The following is a 23,949-nucleotide window of genomic DNA, read 5'->3' on the forward strand; positions in this document are numbered from 1 at the left end:
TCAAATCTCTGCAGAGTCTAATAGGGAAATTTATCTGGGGAACCAGCAAAGCCCGTCTCTCCCAGGCGACTATAGTCAATAGCAGAGCAAGAGGAGGACTGCAACTCCCTCAGTTCCTACACTACTATTATGCAGTGCATGGAGCGAGAATAGTGGAGATGTCCAGAACCCCCTCCACTAAACAATGGATCCACATCTTAAACTATACAACTGGACTACCAGTGCATATACTTCCCTGGACCATCACCATGCCCCGAACACCACACCCTACATTGAGCCCCACTCTGAAATGCTGGCATAAACTCAAACCTCACTCACTTTTTAGTCCTGGACTCTCCCTTCCCACACCCCTCTTCGGAAATCCAGACTTCCCAGCCGGCCTCGCAGCCCCATCCCTGACGACCTGGCCCGTAGCTGGAATTTCCCGCGTCGCCCATTTATTATCAAACTCCGGCCTTCGTCCCTTCTCCGACCTTCAACTGAAGTACTCCATCCCCACAAGTTCGTTCTGGGCGTTCCTACAATTCCGACACTACATCCAACCTTCACATACTTCTCCACCCAGAGGGATTCCAACCAGATTCGAACAAATATGCTTAGATGACGCTCCACCTAAACACCTGGTATCTGTAATTTACCAAATATGCGCAGAAGCCCTGTTGCCTGAATTACCCCCCTTTGTTAAAGCATGGCAGTTGGAATTAGCGACCGCCATACCGGACGACCAGTGGCCCACTATATTCCAATATACATTTGCCAGCTCGTCCTCGACCCAGATCCTCGAGACCCAATACAAGATCCTCTCAAGGTGGTACAGATGTCCGGTGCAAGTTCACCGGATGTTCCCTACCATCCCCGACACATGTTGGAGATGCCAACAAGCTCAAGGCTCCCCACTACACATCTGGTGGCAATGCCCCGAACTGTCTGATTATTGGACGACAATCAGGAGGCTATCTATACAAATTACTGGTACCCCTTTACCACACACCCCCGAGTTTTGGTTGCTCAACTATATGGAGATCCCCATATCAGTGTTTAAGAAATCTCTCCTCCGACATTTAATGAACGCAGCAAGAGCAATTATCCCCTGTTTCTGGAGAACCCAAACACAACCCCCAATCTCTCACTGGTTCCTTAGGATAGACCGATATATGCTTATGGAAGATCTCACAACCTCCTCTTCCTCCAAACTCCCCTCGAATACCTTTACTACCACCTGGTCTCCCTGGCTCAACTTTAAAGAAAGCCATGAATATGCATCATATGCTGGTACCCCCCCGTTGACACTTGCCCCACAACCATGAACGACGCTGGCAGAGATCTGCCTTTCCCCGATACCCCACCTCCCCATCATCCCTCCCTCCCTCTCCTCACTCCTTTCTATTACTATATTACTTTCCTGTTTAATGTGTTTTTTTTTATTTACACTAGAGTGTGTTACTTTTTCAGGTTAAAAATCTTAATACAGATAATTGCTAACGATTAAAATATGGACTACATGCTACTTAACTTTGATATTTCTAAGCACTCTATGTAGTCCAAATGAAAATGATAACGAAAATGAAAATGTTTATACTACAATGTATGTAAGTTGTTTTATCATAATAAACACTGATTGCGTAAAAAAAAAAAAATAAAGATTACCAGGTACATACAATAACAAAAATACCCATTTATTTTACAATGGAAAAAGGTACCGGTTATCCGCTAAATCTTTATATTTTGCAATTGGACAAAAAATGGTTAGTTATTTCTCAAGAAAAAAAACCACAATCCTTCCGTGTGAAAATATCTATTCCGAAAATGAGCCTTGGTTCTGCAGCTCCTGTGCTCACAATGACTGAGATTGCTATGAGAATCCACTAACCTGAATGTTATCTTTTTAATTTAAAACTGTACTGAAATAAAACTCTGGTAGATTAAATCCCCCATCTGGGCCACTGTAATCTTTAATTAACTAGAGCATTTTGAGAGTCTTCCAGGCAGCACAGAGTCAATCATTACACAAAGACAAGCAACTCTTATTTCATATTTGGTTAAACATTTCTTATACAAAATATTAATTAATTGAGAGTCATTTATGTCTCCCAGGAATAGGGATCCAATTCACTAACAATCAAGGCCTTCAAATGCTTCTCATCCGGCAGGTGAGTCTTCTCCCCCTGGGTATCGCACAGAGCGGCTCTACAATCATTTGGGCTGAAAATGTGGAAAGAGACAATTTATGTCAAGAATACACATCATTTTTCTTATGCCTCCCATGTAATGTGTTCACTGGTTATGATGACAATGGCAGCCATAACATAGCAAATAAAATACCACAGCACAGTGCACCTTTGGATGTTTAACATTAACATCCATTTGCAGGCTATGCCGACCATCGAATGATGTGGAAGGCCCACACACATCTACGATTACTCTGAGGTAACCTTAGACGTGCATGGGCATTCAGAAGGAAGTGGGCGGGCAGCTGACATCTGGTAATGTCACCTGCCCGCCCCCGTTGCCCACGTCCATGGAACGCTGGCCGTTCCCATGGACGCAAACTATCCACCACTGCCCCATGCCCCAGGCCGCAGCCTTGGGTGCAAATCTGTGGCTGCGCATAAGCAAAACATCAGTCCCCGTGCGAACGTAAGTTCCTTGCAAATCAGTGTGTTGTATTCAGTGGCAGTATAAGAGAGGTGAGGTCCTGTGTCATAACTATGTTTTGGGCGCCCCCTCCCCTTAAAATAAAGCCCGTCCCCAACTTCGCTACTTACCCATCTGCTCACCGCCGTCGCCAGGACCCGCAGATCTACTTGTCTCTTGTCTGCGGTCCCGGGCGGCTCTCCTCCATGCAGGCTTATTAATGAAAATGACCCTCAAAAAATGGCTGCCCTCTCTAGCATCCTCAAAATGTGTCTGCTGTAAGGGGGCGGCCATTTTTTGAGGGTCATTTTCATTTACAAGCCTGCATGGAGGAGAGCCGCCCGGGACCGCAGACAAGAGACAAGTAGATCTGCCGGACCCGTAGGCGGTGGCGAACAGAGGAGCCACAGCAGCAGTGCAGCGCATGACAGCCCCGCAGACCCCCGGCGCCCACACTTAAACAGCTTCTTCATGTCTGTGGGCTATAGTTACGCCACTGACCTGTGTGTATGCTCCATGCATCAACCCTGCCCCCCCCCACACACACACACGCACATCTCCCCACCCCTGACAGTGCAATAAACTTTTTTTTCTGGGAATGCGCTTTGCTCCAGGAGACATATTTACTGCAAATACACAAATCACAGGGAAAATGGTGCAGTGGCCTTTTCTGTCTGCAGCTGCGCAGCACCGTTTGCCATAGGGGTGACTATAATATCATGGGAGCACTGCACGCTATCTAAATGATCTTGTGCAAACACTAGGGTCCATTATTGGAAGCCGCCGATAACCAGGGGTGTTTTAAGAGAGAAGAGGGCCCAGGCACAGCTTCCATTGTGTGCCCCCTCCTCGCTGTCAGCGTAAGACTCTGGCATTATGCCAGAATATACTCACACCTCCGCACAGGTCTGTGTAATATATTTGGAAAAGTATACAATTCTGTTTTGGCTTCTTACATCTACAGGCAGTCAGAAAGTGGGGAATAGACTGTAGGAATGCTTTGACTTTCTCCGAACCACCCATCATGCAAAGCCACCTGTCTGCACAGACCAGCAGTGTAGAGACAGCCCCGGAGGGACATTACACATTTACATTTAATAGGATTATTTGCGAGAATTCTAATGCTGATAAAGAAACGCCCAGGGTATAGCGCTACTTAACCTAAATCCCTTGTACAAACATTTGCATATACATATGCAGTAGCCCTTTATTAGTTCCCCTCAATTTACAGCTCCTGGACTGAATTGCAGCACAACCCTGTAATGTGGGCAAACCTTTGGAACTAGTAACAGTTAAGTAACATGACTTTAATTCTGCACATGATGCACCTTGAAGCACTGTCCATTTAATGGAATATATTATTATTTCCATCTGTCTGTATTTGATAACTACATCTTGAAGAACCAGAAAGTCAATGCAAAGTCAATTTGATAAAAATAATCACATTAAAGTCAAACCTTTGGGTATTTATTTACTCTGCTGTTCCAGTGTTCTGCAAACACAGCAACAAAGTGTCTCGGCTAGTGCTAATTCCGAGTATTACACTTGACTGACACATGCCTACAGCCCCAACCACAGCTTTACTGTTGAATTATTCAAAGCGCTGATGTAATTTGCATATCCGGACTGACGTCTCCAGAAGCGCTCCAGGATTTTCTCTTTATCAGTTGATTGAGTCACTTCATGTATGAACTCCGCAGGGACCCACATGCTTTGCTGGCCATTTTCTGCTTCTCAAAGTGTCTAGCAGATAATTCACCTATGTGTACTCTATATAGTATGCTGCAGTTACGTCTATTCTTAGGGCCCTTCTGAACGATATCTTTAAAAAAAACACCTAGCTGAATGTGGTTCTACGCATTGGTAAAGGACCCCCCCCCCCCCCCAATTGTCTGTGTAATCTGACTACAGATGGGGCTGGCTTCATCTTTGCAGGGCTGGCATTTCTAATGCCCACCCCCGCCAGGGGGAGAATGTGCACGAGACGCTTGCGCGCCCCCTGGGCAACGGAGCCTGCCTCCGGTCCCTGCTGCCTGCCCCGCCGTCACCGCCCGTCGCCCTCGCCGCCCCGAGCGCCCCCCTAACCCTGCCCATCTCCCTGAAGCAGAGATGAGCAGGGACACGCAGGGTCCCCGCCAAGAGACTGGGACGTGCGTGCGTCTCACACACAGTTCAGTGAAGCCCCTGCCGCCAGCGCTCGCCAGCGGGGAGGGTCTGGCGAGCCCCAGCCAAGGATGGCAGGAGCTCCATCTGTATATCACCAGCGACTGAACGATGGGCCTAATTCAGTTCTGATTGCAGGGCAAATTTGATCTCAAAATGGGCAAAACCATGTGCACTGTAGGTGGGGCAAATGGGGTATGGGTCATACGGTCAACAGAACTTAGGACGATAGTCATTGGTCGACCACTATAGGTCATCAGTCACTGTGTCGGCATATGAAATAGGTAGACATGCATTAGTTTGGCACAAGCATTAGGTTGACATGGAAAAGGTCAACATGTTGCTTACATCCAGAATTCCTTTTCTTTCTAAACCTGTGTTCCAGTTCAGGCCTCTACTCTTCAGCCAATCATGTGTGGTCTCCAGGCAATCGTGTAAGCCCCCACTGATGGTGGTGTAAGACTGGGTAGCCAGCTACTGTAAGTGCCGGTGTGCGAGTCTAGAGAACCGTGGGTGTCTGTTACAGACAGAAGACCCTCCCTAGGCTCAAGGGGTCAAATGGGCCCTACACACATGTCGATGTGTGCAGGGCTACCTAGCTATGCTAGGTCGGGCTGTTCTGCGCCGCTATCGCCTAGCACACAGAGCTGACAGCCCACACACAGAGCGAGCTGTCAGCTCTGTGTGCTAAGCGAGCGGACAGCGCCAGTGTTCTCCGGTGGGAGAACACTGCCGATGCCGATATTGATGGACACTGTCCATCAATCTCGGCCACCGATAAAGACGCGCGGGGACGCGCACGGATGCTGATACAGCCCCCACACATACACCGATGTGAGGGCATTTGCTAAGCGACTTTGCAAAACTAAGCAAAATCGCTTAGAAAATGCCTTAATATCGGCATGTGTGTAGGCCGTATTACACAATTCTCTAACAAAATGACACAGATAAAAACTAAGGAAAACTTTTTTGCCATGACCATTGTCATATTGACCTTTGACATCTATCAACCTTACACACTTTCTACCTTTGACCTGCCAATATTATGACCTTGTCAACCGTAAGTGTTCGACCTAATGATTGTCTATAAAGACACGGTAGATGTTCTATACTACACCCCTGAAAACCATATGCAGTACTCTGAATTTACCAAATATTCTATGCTCCTATATTTACCATACCTCCCAACATTTTCAATTTAAGAATCAAGATGCTTGCACGGCGGAGACACCCTAATAGGGGGTGTGGCATCTGTCAAAGGGGCATGGCCTCACATGGATGCCATGGTCACAGGCCACCCCCCCTTTTTCAGCACTATGGGTGTGTGGCTAGCACTGGGTAAGCTGAATAGCATGCATGCGTACGGCGTCTTTTCAGCAGCAGGAAGGTCCGAAGGGGGGACTCCCAACTGCCCCCCTCACTGCCAGTCGCGGGCAGAATAGTCCCCCCAAAAAGGGACTGTTCCTGGTAAATCGGGACATTTTAGGAGGTCACTTCACTACTTGCACATTATTTTAGTTGAGATACTATGGGTAATTGTTGATAACCCAGTGCAAATAGTCCCTCTTATCTACAATGTAGCAACCAGTAAAATATTAGGTTCCAGCAGTGTGGGTACACTATGCTGCTAAAGTCTCCTGTGTTGCTTTGGGTACCAGCTCATTGTTCTTATTTGCAATATGGTATTAAATAACCATCATGATTTAAATTAGAAATGTATGTGAAGTATTCATAACACTGACGGCAGTAACGCTGCAATAACATTAGATTGTATAGAATTGCCTGAATCTTGTTTCTCCACTCACAAGGAACAGAAATACCACATGGCGGCTGTAACTGCAGGGACATTTGTATAGAAGAACAAATAATATCTTGTCATCCTGGGAATTCTGGTTGACAGGAATGCAGCGTTTATAGGGCTCGATTCAGACCTGATCACCAATTCGCACGACCATTGTTCACTAAAGATTCCGTCCCGCCTTATGAATCACTGTGCTTGCATCGGAGCGAATATATTCAAAACCCATCATAACAGGTACGCCATCGAATGGCTTTTCCACTGGGCACAAATCATCGCAGGCGCTGCGTAGCCCTGGACTCGCTCAGCAGCTGCAATGAAAACAGGCGGGTTGGGATCATTTGGTCTACAGCATGATGGTCGACAGTTATTTGGTCGACACCATTAGGTCGACATGGGAAAAGTCAACAGTCAAAAGGTCGACATGGGGTTTCTCACTGTTTTTTTTTACCTAGATGTGAACACAGTCGACATGGACACACAGGGGTGGATAGGGTCTCTAATCTGGGCCGGGAGCGCGGGGGGTGGGGTTACGGCGTCAGTATGTACGCCCGGGGGGGGGGGGGGGGCGGCTCACCTGCTGTTGCTTCTTCAGTGCTGGCCGGGCGGAGGGGGAACAGGTACTGGGAGCCTGGGAGGTGCTGTGCGCACATGTGTATGTATGTATGAATGTTCCCCGATAAATCTCGAAAGCTAACCATTCACAGGCTTGCAAAGAGCGAGATTACACTCTGGCAGGGAGTACATAAATATAAATGTGCTATGGGCCTGATTCAGACCCAGTCGCTTGAGCGATTATCGTTCTGCAGTGCGCAGACAATGGCTGTTCGCAGGGTGATTGACACACCCTGTGACAGTTTGGCGGCAGTAATGCAGCATTTCTGGGAGTGCCCCAGAAAACACAAAGGTTCCCCGGCCATCGGGAGGGAGGCCAGCTGACGTCATCTTCGCCCCACAGCCTTTGCCGACTGAGTCTAGACTTTCTTATGAACAGAGAAGAAAAACCATTGAGTGATTGCGAATGGTGTTCTCCTCGTGTGCACTGCTGTGAGCGCATTCGCAGATGTGCACATGTGCAGGGCAGCGTGGGGTGGCGTTTACCTGCTTGATGGGCTCCAAAAACTGGAGTTTTGAATTGGGCCCTACAGTCTATATATATATATATAATCACTCGCAGCTGTGGTGAGGATTGGAAGTCTTGGACTAGCGATTCTGATCAATCATCATTGTTCAAGCCTTAAACGTTTTGCCATAGTATTCACACAGAGGTATATCCCGCTGTTACGTTTATTGGATTCAAGCGAATCCTTATCATTAAAAGGAATCCAAGTAGAAAGAATATTCTTTCGACCGATTAATTTCTCATACTCAGAGTTTTTGATTTACAACCCCTGATGAAGTCGAAATGACGAAACGCGTTGGTTTTTTGTTTGATAATTACTCTACGGTTGTATGAAATTTCGAATTATCCGGCCACCATCTGCTGCAAAAGGATTTGTGTTTTAATTATGTCAAATTTTATTAAAATAAATTGTTTTTACAACAAATGAATTATTGTATTACCACTTAAGAAGTGTTTGTTGGTGGTGGCACAATTGTAGGCGCACGCTATATATCTCTACTACTATATATACATAATATATAATACTATATATGTGACTTTCGGGTATTCCATAAACAAAGGAAGGTGAAATTTCTTTCTAAATGTTCTAGTTGCAGATGAAAAAAAAGGTTTTGCGAATCCGCACATGCAGTAAGCGGTGTCTACCTGATGGAATTAATTGGTTGCCATTAATCATTCCCAAAAAGGTTCCTCAGCTGTCAGAGCAAGGAATGAACTATAAGAAACTGGTTACTTAAACCCGGTGTATTCTGCCCCAGTTAATTACTGAAAGCCATGAGCACAGATTACATTTTTGTTCAATTATGCCTGAAATCAGGATGTAGCAAGTTAAAAAGAAAACACAGCTAGCGTTTTCATTAATCCGAGACGAGCTGTTAAGGAAGAAGACATCTCAATATAGGTGTATACTAGATGCCTGTCTAAGCTTTCTATTACATGAACTCTATGTACATCACAATCAGTGCCACGGACTGTGCGTGTGATGTCTGTCAGTGCAGAAACTGTGGGAATAAAAGAAGTTTGTGTTGTGTGTTTAAATTGATTTCGTCTATGAAAGTACAATTTCCTGTAATTCATCTTCCAGCTGTTCCAGCATTGGGCGTAAGGCTTGATAGACCCAAAAGCACCAGCAGTTGTTGGTGTTGATGATACTGCATAACACGTCAATTTACAAAGCAGGTTAAAGATTCACATTTTGAAATTATATTTTATAAACATTTAAATCTGGGTCTAATATTATTAATGTATAAATGTTATATATATTGTACGAGGCGCAGAGGTTCTCAAACTCGGTCTACAGGACACCACAAATTCCAGTATTCCAGGTCACCCGACAGGTGCACTCATTACTCATTGATACATTTTGGATTGGATTTGTCCAACCCCTGACAACCCGTTGCTGTCTCTCGTATGGGGCACACTGAACCAACGAACCAGCCAGCTTTCATTTCCCTACATGGTCCATGAGCTGCCGCGGTGTAAATAGAAACTGGTGAGATAAGGGGACTACCGTGGTTAGTGTCGAGGTTAAGACAATGATTGTGTATGTTTGGGTGCTTGGACGTGTTTAGACGCTTGGGTATTTGGGTGTGTTCAGGTGCTCGGGTGTTTGTGAGTTGGAGTGCATTTGGATGCGTTTGGGGTATTCGGGTGGATCGGCTGGAACGACAGATCTTTCTAGTGTGTGGGCACCTTTAGTTTGTCAATTGTGATGCTCAGCTAGACCTGTGCTACATTCTCAGAATGAATTCCCATACATAGTTTTGTGCCATTTGCTCCAAAGAATTGTGGGTACTTGTTTCCTAGCACGGCGCCCCCGATGTCCATCGTAGGGCATCTGATCGCATCCATATAGCCGCATATGATGCGATGCAATGCGGTTTTTAATTGTACAAGCACCCTGATGGGTGCCGTGCTAGGAAACAAGTACCGAATTGTGTTCCATACACTGTATGTAGATTTTAATGTCTGAATAATAGATAGTGCAGGCTGATCATGGGGCTGGGGAGACTTCTTCAGTCAAGTTTACAGAAATAATAAATGTGTCACCTAAACCCAGTCTTGCTGTGGAGCTACTTAATTCCAAGTTCCCCAGCCAAATGTTCTCTGTTATTCCAAAGTTAATGCCGTTCGACAGCTTTACAAAAGCAGAAGTCCACTGATTTACTCCTTGTATCTACAGTAGACGACATGTTACAGTTACACACATGTGGACGTGTACAGTTATATATAACCTGTGAAGGCATTGAATGGAAATGTGACCATTTATCTCCTGCTTGCTCTAGCAGCAGCAAGTCTTTCGTCCGCGACATGTAGAAGTGTTCAAATGTATTACAGTCTAATAATAGCCGGAACGTATTTCAGTGTTATCTAAATCCATGCAATATTAATGGGAAGTGCAGCCCAGGAACTGTCCATTGCCTCCCTGCTGTAAGTGTGCTAGGGCCATGCTTTCTTCTGCAGCAAGCCAGGGAAGTCAGTGTAGCTATTAATCATCTCTGACACTCACATCAGTGCAATCGCTGCTATGTTAATAACCCATTTCACAGGTATCTGCTCTCCAAGTTCTCTTGCATTAATTAACCTCTAGTGGGCTCTGTCACACTCTTCAGTTCCATTTACTTTTTCAGGTATCAGGTGCACTTGTATTTCTGCACAGAAAATGACAGAGATTTACGGTAATGTGACTCAACTCTACCATGTGTGATATCAGGCAATTTAACATTGCGACATCCATTTGGAAGAGATTCTTGTTTTGTACCAGGAATATTTAACACTTTGCTACCAAAACCAAGTGACGCGTAGAATGAGCCGTGATGCAAATTGGAAACGGTACTTGACCTGGAGAGTAATAGGCGGTCTACAGAACACATGTAGCTGCCAGGCCCCTTTATATACTGTAGTATCAATACTCTTAGATTTAGCATTATTGGATATCACCCAAAATATATTATTTATTTTAGTCTGCACACTGTGTATGTCTTGCATATCTATAATATATACGTATGTCTAGTGTCTAGGAAACACTGCCATCTGTTGGCAGCAATTGAAACTACTACTAGCTTTCGAAGCATTAGGTTTGAGCGGGTTTACTAGTAATCCCTATAAAATAACCATGGCATGGCTTCTGTAAATCATGTTTGTGTGTATTTATACCATCTACCATCTGAGTAATGCCTGATCCATGCACATTAGTACCAGGGAACGGTAGCACTTGGATATATGCTAATGAATAGAAAAGCTTAAATGGAGTCTAATAAGCGTTACCCCAATGGGAAATATTTGCTGCTGTGTTCTAGTTGGTCGTACATAAATGAGTTTAGACAACCATATGGTGAAATGCTAATTAGGGATCAGAACAAAAAATAAGATTTGTTATGCGAGCCAATTATATGATTGTCGCCAGATTCCTTCTTACAGCGTCTGAAGCAATTTCTACAAATCCACTATTCCTGACTTCACGCCTAATCTCCAGCTTTAGAGAACAACGCTCAAAGCCCTGAAATAAACCTTTGTCAGAACAAAATTAGGAAGTAAAACTCTGGCCGTTGTTCAGATGGAAAATACTGCAGCGATGTAGATCATGTATACAGTACGACCGCAACATACTGCACATTGTAGTGTTCTATACAGGAGTTCAGTATTATTTCCTCTTCTTATACATAGTACTGTTAATGTTCTGTCAGGGCCGGCGCCATCACTAGGCAGCTCTAGGCATTTGCCTAGGGCGCCGGCACCTGGAGGGCGGCAGTTCGACCCTCACCCCCAGCATATAGCTGTCGGCGTCCCTGCAGTGCTGGAGCGGGCAGGGGTGTCCGTGCCGCGGGGGTACCTGCGGCGCTGCGGCTGTCACTGTATAAAGCTGCTGGCGGCAGCGGGGTCCCTGCAGTGAATAGAGAATAACTAGTACTATGCGCACGATGGCGCGGGAAGCGCTTCTGGGTTTGAAACCACTTGCCGCATGCTGATTGGCTGAGCCAATCAGCGCGCGGCAAGTGTTTTCAAAATCAGAAGCGCTTCCCACGCCGTCGCGCGCATAGCGCTAGTTATTCTCTATTCACTGCAGGGACCCCGCTGCCGCCAGCAGCTTTATACAGTGACACCGCCGCAGGTACCCCCGCGGCACGGACACCCCTGCGCGCTCCAGCACTGCAGGGACGCCGACAGTGACCATATATCAGTATATCAGTAGTAGAGAGGCTCTCAGGGGCTATGAGATCAGTGCTGCACAGGGCACAGAGGTCCTTATTCTGGTTGACTCACAAAGCTGCGAATTTCACAGCCTTTTGAGTCCCCAAGACTGACCACCCGGCTCAAACCCCCGCAGGCATGTGAATGGATGATTTGCCTAATCGTCCATGCACAGTCTTGGGTGCGGGGGGGGGGGTCATTTCATGGTCACCCACCATCCAAAGATTTCTTCAGTGCTCGCAGATTTGCGACACCTCTACGTTGTCTCTCATCTGCGGGCGCCCTGTGTGAGGACATCAGCTGCCTGCACCCGCATCATCGGGGAATCACCATGGGAACGCCCACCATGAAACAGTGGGCGTTCCCATAAGCAAGAAATTCTCCGGCCCGCCTCCCCACGCCCCTCCGCAGACTTCTGTGTGCGAGCGATGCGGGTGCATAAAAATGCAAGGGGGACAGATTGAATTAGAATAACCCCAGGAATCCTGAGGTGACACCGTTCTTACCCTTTGGCACCTGCATATGGTTTGCATGGCTCTTGGAATAGCTCCCTCCATTTTTCGTGTGTCGAAGGTCAACATGCATTGGGTCAACAGGGTCAAAAGGTCAAGCAAAAGGTCAACATGAAAAAGGTCAACTGTTTTGTGTGGTTTTTTGGAGTGTCTATGCCAACGTAGGTCGACATGGGCACCGTATAAGTGTGCCGCGCCCGCATGCATGGCTCACTGCGCTCGTCATGCTTCAGGCACTATTATATTCCCCCTCTATCCAATGGGATGGTAGAGAAAACACAAAAATCATGTAGACCTTTTGTTTATCCCTACCCTTTGACCATGTCAACCTTTTGACCCTGTCCACCTAATGCATGTTGACCTTTTTCATGTGTTGACCTACTGCCTGTAGACCAATAGTGGTTGACCTAATGATTGGCCACCTAGACACTGTCGACCTAAGGACTGCATGCCCTGGGAAGGCCCCCTGTAACCTGTGTAGCTGCCTAGAGCTTTACTTCTCAGAGCTGGCAGCCCTGCCCCCTAGGCATGACATCACCATCTTAGGGGAGGAGCTAAGACAGACCACACTGCCGACCTGTTACACCGTTGTCACCAAAGGGCTCCCTTACTGTACGTAGGGTACGCACCAGAATGACTTGGCCTCAATTCCCCCAATTTCGATGCAATCTTGACCGATTGTATGTAAATTGAGCATGTTTTGGCATGTTTTAGATCCAATTCCGATCCGATGCCAGCGGCATAACTATAGCACTGCAGCCCCCGTCACCGCGGGGGGGCGCTGTGCATGTGGGGGCGCCGGGGGCTGCGGTGCTATAGTTACACCCCCCAATCCCCCGCAGACTTACCTATCTCGCTGGTCCTGGCGGCTCCGTTCTTCTGCTGAGGACCACCACAAAATGGCCGCCCCCATATAGCACACAGTTCTCTGAAACTGTCTGCTGTATGGGGGCGGCCATTTTGTGGTGGTCCTCAGCAGAAGAAGAACGGAGCCGCCGGGACCAGTGCGATAGGTTAGGCTGCAGGGGATTTGGGGGGGGGGGTTGCATGGGTGGAGGGGGATTGGGGGTGCTTGGCGGGGCGGCGGCGGGGGGGGGGAGCCCCCCCCTAACGGCGGGGGGTGCCCACAACTTAGTTACGCCACTGTCCGATGCGCTGGTCGTTTGGTCATTTTGGAGATCCTACCTGCGGCAGTCAGGATCTGTAAAAGATCCATTCAACTGGATAGAGATTGTGATCGGATCGTACGCAGACTGTGTGCTCCAATAGATTGTACGATCGTCTTACGGTCATGATCGTTCTAGTGTGTACCTAGCATATGTGCGCTTTAGTGATACATTTGTATATTTTTTTTACATTGCTGCTTCAAGTGGAAAGGAAAACCAGCATTATCATGGATTGTGTTCTATAGAACCCTCCTATAATATCTGTGTATGATTCATGAGACCAGAGGAGTTGCCCTTTAAAAACTTTTTGAATGAAATTCATACATTTTTTATGAGCTGTTATTTTGAATGAGATGAAACTTTAAAGATGTAGCAATAAACAAGTCTACGGGGTTTAGAAAATAAGACAATGCTCATTTAAAACAAATGTATCCATCAAAAGTTTTTCTTTGTGAATGTAGGGATACAGTTCCACACTGTGCTTATTTGTGCATATCTTCCGCACAAATATCTGAAACAATCCATTTTGCAAACACCCAAGGCAAAATCTGGATTATTAATGCACTCAGTCAACAGCATTTGCAGGCTTTGTGTTTGTTATCTGGATCTTAACCAAGAAAAGACCCATGAGGCTTTGAGGAGTATTCCCCAGATCTACAACTCTCCCAGATATGTGGAGAATTGTACAAGTAGCAAATCTTCAAATGTATTCAAATATTATAAGATATAAGTGAGATTAATGAATAAAATATGCCAGAAATGTTTCCAGGGGGTAAATAAATTGTCATGTGGGGCAGTATATGGAGGGCGAACATACTGAATAATAATTTAAAGATGTTATCGGACTAACGTCAATTTATTGCATGCCCAAATAGGGCATACTTGCCTATTTTTGAAAACTGGTTTCAGGGAGATTATAGTCGGTAGTAGAATTTTGCACAGCGCCCCACTGAGGGGGCGTGTCATGCTCCACCCAAAGGGGCGTGGCTAGTTCCATATATGAAGAGATTGTGGAAAGAGATTGTGAACGTGGCACCTAGAAGCGTGGGTGTGTACTGCTACGTCTGAGAGGAATCTTTTAAAATGACTTATATCCAAATGTAGATGAGCCCCAAAGCAGTTAGTAAGAGCTACTATACTTGGTAATGTGCTGGGAAATGGCGCTTATGATTCAATGTAAATGTATCTGTCTCTCATTCCTTTTTCTCCAAAAATGTAACAGTGTAATATGGGCTAGGTGACATGAGGGAGATTGCTAGACTAATGAGGGAGAGAGGGAGATTGCTGTTATTTCAGGGAGTCTCCTGCAGAATGCAGGGGGGGGGGGGGGGTAACTATGATGTAACAGTGTAATATTGGCTAGGTGACATGAGGGAGATTGCTAGACTAATGAGGGAGATTGCTGCTATTTCAGGGAGTCTCCTGCAGAATGCAGGAGGGTAGGTAACTATGAAATAGGGCATAAAAACATAGACATGAAAAATATAGAGAAACCTACTGTACTGTACATAGGAAAACCATTTTAAAGCATACAGGATGTTACTTATGTCACATCCTATTATCATACAATTTGTCACAGGTGTAATTAATTGTAGATCCTCAACATCAAGGCTAATGGGTAGTCTCCACGAAATGTGTAACATTTATAATTACAAAGACATTAATTTCAATAGGATCCCGGAGGCAGAGAAGATTCCGTGCGTCACAGTATGGATAGTGTGCTTGAGAACCTGTTCTCTGCTAAAGACACCACAGATATCGCCGGCCTTAGGTAGAAGCTGTACATCTCTTGATGGCCTCCTTAGTAATTACCTCAGGGATGCTTAGTATTGTGGGCGATGATCTGATAGAGAATATTCTCTCTGCTTCTTTACGATAAACTTGATAAGTTTTAAGCCGGCCTTTAAGCCACTACACAAAAGCCCTTCTGAGCGATATCTTTTTAGTAAACGTGTAGTGTGCACTCAATTTCATTAACGGTGCAGGCTCCAGTTAACAAACCGGCCTGGGGTCGAAACATGTCACGCGCAGCCGCTGAACATGCAGGTTCTTGGCTGCATAGCGAAAACTGACCTGTATGTTCCAGCGAGGGAGTAGTCATTAACAATGTGTGGAAGCGCGCATCATTATTGATAATTATACATTTGTTTGAATGATATAGCTCAGAAGGGTCCTTCTAAACGGCATCTTTTAAAAATCTTATACAGGTAGTCTCCCGTATCCGGAGATCTCTTATCTGAAATAGTCCAAAAACTGTGGGTTTATTGTAGAATATTTAGAATTTTTGTTGTTCTGCCCCCTCCCGCCCCTTTTTTCATACTTACCAAGTCCCCCGATGTCCACGGCGGCCTTCGAGAACTTCTTCAGCGGTCCCAGGAGTGCATTGCACGGGAGCGCGGGTGCCCCAGTGATGTCACGGTGCACCTGCAAACTCGCACATTGCACCCCTGGGACCGCTAAAGAAGCTCCTGAAGGCCGCCGTGGATGCCGGGGGATGCTGTGGGACTATTCGGGGATACCAGGTAAGTATGTTTAAAAAAAAATCCCAAAAAATTAAAAATCCCTTATCCGGAATAGTCGTGGTCCCCAACATTTCGGCTAAGGGATACTCAACCTGTAGTGTGTATAGTGTGTATGGGGCTTTACTAAGGACGAAACATGACTGTTCTGTCCATGAATTTCATTCTAGTGTGTACACAGAATCTGGTTAAAAGGGCAGTCCTTCTGAATGAATGCCCATTATTCCAATGTGTACCCAGCTTAAGATCTTTCCCCATTTTGATTGGTGCCATTTTTAAAAACTTTTTCTTACTCTAATTAAGCAATTGTATAGAAATACATTAGCGAACTGTGGGTCCTCTTGCAAAGAGGTGTATGCAATTTTTGAAAATCAATAGAGGCACTAATTGAACGGAATTGGATTTCATTTAATGAATTATGTGACCTCTAAGAAAATTGATTGCACCTGGTCAGTTATTGGCTTTGCTTTTAGTGTGTAATTAACGAAGGAAAAGCTAAAAAAGTGTTCTTTTTGTTCACATTACAGAGTATATCGATAAAGGAATGATAACTGAATATGCCCGGTTTCCAGATCACTGCGACAACCCCATCCCAATGGATAAATGTGCCAAATAGAGAGATTATCAGAAGAGATTTTGCAGCTTTACAACACACATATTGTAATGTTTCATTATAATGTCTTTAAACTTTTTTTATGCCAAAAAGATCATGCGCCATTCACTTGCTTTCAGCTTTATTCCTCTGAAGAATCCCAGCCCTGATATATCTCTGCTTTATAAATGGAAAGAACAGATAACGAGAGAAGCGTTCTAGATTGCCCCTTTGCAGAGGCGGGCTGGGCCGGGGGGCAGAGTGCCACATGCCCCCCAGGCCGGTATGACTATCTACTGGCTGGGCCGCTGTGTGCATCTTGCACACGCTGCCGCAGCCCAGCCATCACCGCCGCAGCCGCCGGCCACCTCGCTCCGTGTGTTCACTCACTGTTCAGCAGCTTCCTGGCCGCACGAATGTAAGGTGACGGCCTCTCCCAAAATGGCCGCCACCTTATAGGAGACAGACACTAGAGGTACTGCTATACCTCTAGTGTCTGTCAGAAGAGACAGTGCGGCCAGCGCTACCCGGAAGTGCGGATTCGGGTAGCGCTGGCGCGCTATTTAAATCAGGCTTGCCTCTTGGTTGGGACTTTTGGGAGATGCAGAGAGCTGACAACCAGGGCTTGCCTCTGCTACTTCCCGGAGGCTGGCCCCGCCCACCACAAACTCTGAGCACGGCAGGAGGCTCAGGCTCTATCCATCAGGCCAGCCCTGCTCTCTGTCCCTGCTCCTATGCTGCCTCCCTCAGACCTTCTCTAGGAAGTCCCTGCTCCTCCCAGGAAGGTGCAACACAGACATGTGAGTGTTTACTGGGGAGAGGGAGGCTGTGTATAATGTGTGTGTGTGTGTGTAATTTAATGCACAGGGGGGAGGGGAAGGGTGTATAATGTATCACTGTGTGTGTGTGGGGGGGTTTGTATAATGTATTGCAGTGTGTGTGTGTGTGTGTGTGGGGGGGTGTATAATGTATCACAGTGTGTGTGTGTGGGGGGGGTTGTATAATGTATTGCAGTGTGTGTGTGTGTGTGGGGGGGTGTATAATGTATCACAGTGTTTGGGGGGGGAGTGTATAATGTATCAGTGTTTGGGGGGGGGGGGTGTATGATGCATCACAGTGTGGGGGGGGGGGGAGGGTGTATAATATATCAGTGTGGGGGGGGGGGGCAGGGGGCTGCATAATGTAATATAATGTTATGGTTATGTGGACAGGCTGTAATATGGGGGGGCTGGTGTGCATAATGTATTGGCTGTAATATGGGGGATGTATGTAATATAATGGTACTGTATATGTTCTGTACTTTTTTTTAAAAAATTTAAGAGGCCTGTGATTGATGTTTATAAGTGAATGAGGTGTATGTATGTTTTTTAAAGTGACAGAGGTGTGTGTGAGATGTATTCAATGCTGTGGGCAAGCGGCGACAGCGAGCAGGGCTTCCTACTCGCTGTCACCACTCACCCTGTCAGTATTAAACTCACCCCCCTCATACGCCAATTCCCCCTCGCTCCGTTTTTTGAGTGAGGGGGAATTGGCGTATGCGGCTGCAGAAGCAGCGAGACCCGCGGCTATATACAACGGGTTCACTGCATTAGTGAGAGGGAATTGAGGGGGTCTCGCTGTTTGGGGGAATCCTCGCCGTCCTGTGACAGCGAGGATTCCCCCAGAACGTTGAATAGGGCAATCGGCTGGCGAGGGGGTTAAACAGGGATGATCGCTGGATTTCTGTGATCCTCACTGTTTAACCCCCTCGCAGGCCGCATTGAATACTACCCTGTGTGTGTGTGCAGTGAAAGGTGTATGTGCATGTGTGTTTTTAGTGAAACCGGTATGTGGTGTATTTAAGTGAGGGGTTTTTAAGTGATAGAATCATATGTGTGTGTGTGTGCATGTACATGTTAACTGAAAGAGGTGTGCATCTGTCTGAGTGAAAAAGGTGCATGTGTTGAGTGGCAGTGGCGGATTTAGAGGGATCACCAATGAATGTGCCCCTCTGTCATTTAGGTGATTTTAGTTTTACATTTTTTAACAGCCGACCCACATACCACCTCTAACAGGAGCCAGACGACCCGCAAGCCACCTCTCACAGTAGCCAGACGACCCACAAGCCCCCTCTTGAGGGGGCTGGGACACACATCGGGAGCTGTGACACATCAGTGGGACAGAGGTGTGTGTTTTTATTGAGTGACAGAGGTGTCTATGTGTGTGTATATAGATAATGTATACATTGGTGAGGGGACTGTGGTAGACCAACATTTATTTGCCTCCGGTCAAGGACCACTGATGGCGCATGCACACTCTCTCCCTGTCTGTCTCTCTCACAAACTCTCTCTTTTCATTCCTCACACTCTCCCTCTCACACACATTCCCACTCTCTCACACCTCTGTCTCACACACTCCGCCCCTCTGTCTCTTAAGCTGTGTACACACGGGGCGATAATGCGCACATATCGCTGGCAATATGGTCGCTGAGCGACCATATTGCCAGTGATTTCATGTGCTATGGGCGATAAATTGCCGGGAGCGCGCTCCCGTGGCCAGCCCTGCAATGGTCGCTTGTCGCAGGAACATGCTCCTGCCACCAGCACTTTCCCCGGCAGTCAGCTGTTTCCCCCAGTTTCTCCTTCTCATCAGCGATCATCTCTGGTCGCTGATGAAAAGGAGACATTGAGCAATATATTGCTTGAAAACAGGACACTGAGCGATATATTGCTCCGTGTGTACACAGCATTACACATTCATTCTCGGTCTCTCTTTACTTCTCTCTGTGTCTCAGGATAGGCAGCAAGAGAGGCAGAAATATTTCCTTTAAAACATATAATGCAGTGTTGCATACAGCAGCATCGACATCTGAATCAGGCCCAGAGTTTTCCAGAGTTTTCTTCTGCTACTGTAGGGCACACCCCTTAGTGGCAATAGGTACGTCTATAGGTGGAGTTAGACACACCCCCTGGGCGGATCATGACTCACGCTCTCAGCGGCATGGAGAATTCCACTAGCAGCTAAAATCTCCCTGAAACTAGTTTTCAAAAGTAGGCAAGTATGATTTAAATGGATCCCCTTGGCGACGAGCATGTACCCTGGCTCTCCCCTGCAAAAAATCCCCATGGCAAGAATGAAACACCTGGCAAGAAGCATGTTATCCCTGGCAACAAGCGATATAGATAAGCAGCATTTATATGGTATAATTATTTAGTTTAATGGGCATTACGGTATTGGCATTATGCTTAATGGGCATTATGGCATTTGGCATTATGTTTTATGGGCATTACGTTGCTGGTATTATGTGTAATGGGTATTATGGTGATGGCATTATGTGTAATGGGCATTACGGTGTTGGCATTATGTGTAATGGGCATTTCGGTGTGTGGCATTATATGTAATTGGCATTAAGGTGTGGCATTATGTGTAATGGGCATTACAGTGTGGCATTATGTTTCATGGGCATTACGGTGTGTGGCATTATGTTTAATTGGCATTACGTTGATGGCTTTATGTGTAATGGGCATTACTGTGTTGGCATTACGGTGTTGGCATTATGTGTAATGGGCATTTCGGTGTGTGGCATTATATGTAATTGGCATTAAGGTGTGGCATTATGTGTAATGGGCATTACGGTGTGGCATTATGTTTGATGGGCATTACGGTGTGTGGCATTATGTTTAATTGGCTTTACGGTGATGGCTTTATGTGTAATGGGCATGACGGTGTTGACATTATGTGTTATGGGCATTACGGTGTGTGGCATTGTTTGGGCATTACGGTGTGGCATTATCTTTAATTGGCATTACGTCTGTGATGGCTTTATGTGTAATTGGCATCACAGTGTAAATTTTTGTAACGCGCATTCGGCGCGCACTTTCCCCATTTCTGTTGTATGTGTGTGTGTGTGGGGGGAAGGATTGTTTAATCCTTGCTGCATACTAGACGGGAGAGGATAGGGTGGTGAAACGATGGCGATGGTGATGGGCCACTTGCTTGTGTTGCCCCCCAGGCTGAAAGTTGCCAGCCAGCCCCTGCCCCTTTGTCTCCTCCAGGAGAAAGTGTACACTGACGCTGACATTGTTATTGAACAATAAGAGATTTTCCTTTAATGCTCAGAAGCTATGACTTCTCGGAATATACTTTTCCAACAGAAACAAGATAACAGCAAATATTGTTCCAGTGAATGGAATAGAAACTAGCAGGGCCGGATTAAAGCATGGGCAAAAGGAGTCAGTACCCCTGGGCCCCCTCCAGCTAGGCACTCCTTTTGGTTGGCATGTATTTTGAATTTTAAATTTTTTTTTAGCTAAATGTTTTGTGCATGGTAGTGGGGTAGTGCTGCAGCTTCACCTATCTGCCAATGTGACAATGATTAATGTTGCTGAGCATGGGGTGCCAAGGCACACTGACTGCACAAGTGTGCAGTGCATTACTGGGAGTTGACTAAGTCCCATGACACTTTGCACAAGAGGGCAGAGGCTGAGAGGTTTGTGCTGAGCTCTGATTGGTGGAGCTCATTACATGCTTCTCAGGCTCATAGAAGACAGCAGCAGCAGCCTAGTCATGGGAGGGTTTTTAATCAGAGGCAGCACTGGGGCTGTGAGGTCTCCTACGGTCCTACAGAGTAAGGTGCAGAGGGACCAACACAGGCTTTTCATGTGGTATGTATGTATGTATGTATGTATGTATGTATGTGTGTGTGTGTGTGTGTGTGTGTGTATATATATATATATACATATATATATATATATATATATATATATATATATAATCTCCACCCTGCAGTTACCCATTGACCAAGTTTATACAGCCTTTACTCTGTGTTTTAACAGTGTAATATTTTCCCATTCAGTTTGCGGCCAGTAATGACAAGTGCAAGGGCCCCCCTGTCTAAAGTGCCCTGGGCCCCCCGAAGGCTTAATCTGGCACTGGAAACTAGTAAGGGTTCTTCGCATTCTCTATCGCAACTTAGATACCATATGAAAATATTCTCATAGGCCTTCGCAGAAAGTGTTGGGAATCTAATGAATGTCTTTGCCAGCTCCACATTTCTGATATTCCCAGAAACATGACTCATTATTTAAAATAAAGGTTATACCTTCTGTTAGAGTGAAGCTTTGCCTTTCTGGATGCTTGTTTCAAACTCTCGCTGACTGAGTAATGAGCCAGAAAGATGTTTTCATTTTCTAGAGCACCCGTCTGTTAAACCAATGACCTGGATGCTATGGGATCAGATTCTTTCAAGTATACTCTGCTTTTAATTTACCATAGATAACTTAACACATTATTTTCCACTGGATGTTGCTACCATGACACATAAATCATGTGCCCATCATTTGCACAGAAATCACATATTCTGGGGACATTAAAAAGAAGAATCATCACGGATTCAGGTCGGTATACACAGTTCAATATGGATATTCTAGTCCATGTAGCACAAAATCTCAAAACCTGCATTCTGCGCTTACAACTGTCACCTGACATTTTGCATCTAATGAGATGATTATAAAATATTTTTTAGCTGGTGCCATCAGAACAATACATACAATAGGTATAGAATAGTATAGAATCAACTTTATTGGCCATGTGTGCTTGCGCACACTAGAAATTTTTTGTGGATATACAGTGCAGCATCAAGCAGGGATGAAGGGGGCGAGGCAGTACATACATTACATTGAGACATTACATGTGGGGAACACATACCCGCAAAGCAGCACAGCGCCTTGGCAGCCATCAGCGGCGCCACTGGTCGCTGTAGCAGTCAGGTAGGTAGCAGTATAAGCAGGGACAGAACAGTATCACACAGGGGACACATACCCGCCAAGCTGCACAGCGCTTAGGCAGCCATCCGTGGTGCCACTGGTCGCTTCAGCAGCCAGGTAGGTGACAATATAAGCAGGGACAGTATACTGGCACACAGAGAACATATACCCGCCAGGCTGCACAGTGCCTAGGCAGCCATCAGCGGTATAACATTCTACAGCAAACAGATTGAAGCACAATAGACATAGGGGCATAATAAGTCGAGGGAAAGTGGGGGCACTTTGCCCCTCATTTGCTGCTGACACACTTCCTGTATAGAAGCTTTGCGGTCATAAACTGTAGCTCACTTCCATGACGATGGGTGCGCCTGATCGCGCACGTAGGCTAATGGGACCGACACATGCAGCGACTTCAGGCCATTTTCTGAGCGATGTTACTTAATTCAACTACATTGCTCAGAAAATGGCCCTACATCGCTGTGTGAGTGGGGGCCATAGTGATAGCATTGCGCGGCCCCGCGCGTCGCTATCTCACGGCGATTAATATCCAGCATGCTGGATAAACCTAGTAAATCGCCGTGATCAGGGCCACTGTTGTCATGGAGAGCACAGGGGGGGGGGGGGGGGCATGGGGACGCCAATGAAATGCTGGGTATCCCAATGCACCTGCCCCCCTGGCCTCCCTGATTGGGAATAGCTTGGTGACTATGGAAGTCGCTGAAGCCATTTGCGGAGGGGGCTGCACGTGCACATAATAGAGCTGTTATATCACATAAACATAGTTACAGTAAAATATGTTCCAGTCACCAATATGCACTTAATAATAAAGAAGTATTAATTAAATATAAATAAAACAATATCAGATCTGAAAGGAGGCATCCATGATAAAGTATATTTATAGATACATCAAATATTAATTTCAATAATAATTAACTAAAACCGATGTCTATTGTAAAAGGGTTACAATTTTGTTTTTTAATAGAGAGAAATGTCCAAACTAAGTTATTGGTGGAGTTACAGTGCAGTACAGTAATGCTTCTTCTTATTCCTAGCTAGCAGCATGTAGCATGCCTATGATGACAGCATTTACTGGCTAAAACTGGTAACAAACAATGGGGCAGATGTATTAATCCTTAACAAGAGATCAGGGCCGGCGCCACCACTAGGCAGCTCTAGGCATTTGCCTAGGGCGCCGGCACCTGGAGGGCGGCAGTTCGCCCCTCACCCCCAGTGAACTGTGTAAAAAAATTGCTGCCCCGGCGTCCCTGCAGTGCTGGGGCGGTCAGGGGTGTCCGTGCCGTAGGGTTACCTGCGGCGCTGTCATGTGTATAAAGCTGGCTGCGGCCGGCGGGGTCCCTGTAGTGAATAGCAAATAACTAGCGCTATGCGCGCGGCGGCGCGGGAAGCGCTAGTTATTTGCTATTCACTATAGAGACCCCGCCGGCCGCAGCCAGCTTTATACACATGACGGCGCCGCAGGTACCCCTACGGCACGGACACCCCTGAC

At 46.2% G+C, this 23,949-nt stretch overlaps 1 protein-coding gene and 1 long non-coding RNA gene across 5 annotated transcripts in view; one reads left to right on the forward strand and one right to left on the reverse strand.

Annotated features, from left to right (window-relative positions):
• The window catches only part of PLCH2 (phospholipase C eta 2), a 595,308-nt gene that overhangs the window by 258,734 nt on the left and 312,625 nt on the right, over window positions 1–23,949 (reverse strand). The window lies entirely within an intron of this gene.
• LOC146042143 (uncharacterized) overlaps window positions 16,937–23,949 on the forward strand; it is a 35,740-nt gene continuing 28,727 nt past the window's right edge. The window contains exons 1-2 of the long non-coding RNA XR_014463760.1: window positions 16,937–17,498; window positions 18,728–18,862. This is a non-coding gene — a long non-coding RNA (uncharacterized LOC146042143). The remainder of the gene's footprint in view (window positions 17,499–18,727; window positions 18,863–23,949) is intronic.

Source organism: Crinia signifera, chromosome 19 (genome assembly GCF_055691185.1).
Source record: "Crinia signifera chromosome 19, ASM5569118v1, whole genome shotgun sequence".
NCBI lineage: Eukaryota > Metazoa > Chordata > Amphibia > Anura > Myobatrachidae > Crinia > Crinia signifera.